General features: G+C 32.2%; 1 long non-coding RNA gene across 1 annotated transcript; it reads right to left on the bottom strand.

The window, feature by feature from the left end:
* Positions 1-213: 213 nt before the first annotated feature.
* Positions 214-1,128, bottom strand: LOC129567498 (uncharacterized). Its single transcript, XR_008687865.1, has 2 exons — positions 1,014-1,128; positions 214-722 (listed from the first exon to the last, which is right to left on the bottom strand). It is a non-coding gene; the product is annotated as an uncharacterized LOC129567498 (long non-coding RNA).
* Between the last annotated feature and the right edge of the window lie 927 nt (positions 1,129-2,055).

Genomic DNA, 2,055 nt, shown 5'->3' on the forward strand with positions numbered 1-2,055 from the left:
GAGTACACCTACACAAGACGAAACCAATTTACAGGTTATTTTGAACACTGTGTGCAAAGAATGAGCCTTTGTCCCTAAGATATAGAACTTAATTCGTTTCGCTCTTGACGCGCTATCTGTGTGCTGCAGTGTGTGTAAATACAAATTATATTCACAACGTAGCTGATGCTACTGACAGTTTTGTTTGCAATCAAAAAAGAAATTCATAGAAAATAAGTTTGAACAATAAGTTTTCCCTTAGAAATGTTTATTTTTAAATTAATATTTTTGAATAATCACGAATTTGAATTGTCTTAAGTCATTAATACAGTGTTGATACTATGCTGAAAATTTGGAAAAAATGAAATTATTGTGTTTAATTTTTGAATAACGTTTTCAAGTACTATTTTTAAATTCTATATTATTGTTGATTGGTGATTTGACTCCTTATCTAATTCACAAAATGATAATGACTATGGCAAAATGCAATGTCCACGTCTAGGTCTACCAGTTATTTTACATTTGGTGCCTTCAATACACCGTTTATTCCAACATCGATAGTAGCAACTTTTAGACGATCCATTTTTGTTCTTCAAGCAAAATCCACATTTGCCACATTCTGTATGTGATTGGCATGTTCGCACGCAAATAAATTCGCCATTTCCCAATTCTACACATATTTTGTCAGGGAAACAATCCACAACTTCACATTTAGTAGCATTTGCATATCCTGTCATCCAAACCTAAAATAGTTAATTGAACGAAAAAAGAATTTAGTAATTATCGCTTTATAGTTCGATCAGTGAGCGTCACAGCAAACGTAAGCAAAGTAAATAAAGTAAGCAAAACCGCGAGATTTTGCAGATATCGATCCGAATTTTTTCTCATTTCATAATAATCAAGGTGCGCTTTTGCGATAATAATTTATACGAAATTTGTTTTCACGTTGTTGTCTCAATATATTTTCAATCAATTATTTTAAGCTTTTTAAAATGACTTCAAAATTTGAAGTTCAAATCGATTTTTTAACTTACGGCGATTAGAGTCGCATTGACAAAAATTGTAATATACAAGTTCATCATGTCGACTGCAAAAATTCCACTTCTACTGATTGATGTTGAACACGCGGATTGCTGAAAGAAATTGACGATTTCATCAACGCTGCAAAGAGTTTTATATTTTAAAGCGTATTGCACAAATGTAATGACGCACTTGGCTTAATCATTTAACCCATTTACATTCGACTGATAGCAATGTCTCTGTCAACTTTGTTTGGATACTCCATGTTTGGTTCTTTTTTACCGTTTTCAACCAAAATTTACTCCAAATTATTATTTTGAAAATAACATGGTCATTTGTACAAAGTTCATGGGAACTCCACAGTTGAAATTTGCTCAAGTCCAAGGGTTAACGTGTGAATCTGACTATGCCATGTACTTCACAAAGTCGCTGGTATGAAATCTCTTATTTTTACTCTCTTTTTGTATAGGTATTTTTGTATATTTCATCAATGTAAATATTGAAAAATATGCACAAAAACGAATTCATTTATTAAAATTTCATAAAAATGGCTGATTCAAAACGAGAAATCAATTTCATTTATACCAACTGAGCAAACAACTTATCAAAAATATACTCAAACCTTTTGCACGTTGAATTACCACAGTACACTGGCATCAAATTCAATTTCTTTGGAATAATCACAGAGTTCAAACAAGACCGCAGAGCTTCGCTCTGCTCTGCGTTCTTGAGTTTTAAATTACTTAATCTATTTTGTTGTTTCACAACAAACTATTTTTTGGCGCACTACATGAAATGTATTTCATCAAAGTAACTTTGAAGTAATATATTTATTTGCAAAATGAATTACAAGATCTTGGTTTAATTTCTTTTTTGAAATATACTGCCTTTGGTTTAAATTAAATTAATAATATGAGCATCCCAAGCGAAAGAGTACGATTTGGCTCTATCGTGACGATACATTTCATCGTGGAATAGCGGCTAGCGCATGTACGCAACACTTCTCCTTTCTCACTGCTGCTATGTTAAACATAGTATGCTGTTCACGCACACCGA

This window comes from Sitodiplosis mosellana, unplaced genomic scaffold, assembly GCF_009176505.1.
Source record: "Sitodiplosis mosellana isolate CC-2019 unplaced genomic scaffold, AAFC_SMos_1.0 Smas_scaffold_11, whole genome shotgun sequence".
In the NCBI taxonomy this organism is placed as follows: Eukaryota; Metazoa; Arthropoda; class Insecta; order Diptera; family Cecidomyiidae; genus Sitodiplosis; species Sitodiplosis mosellana.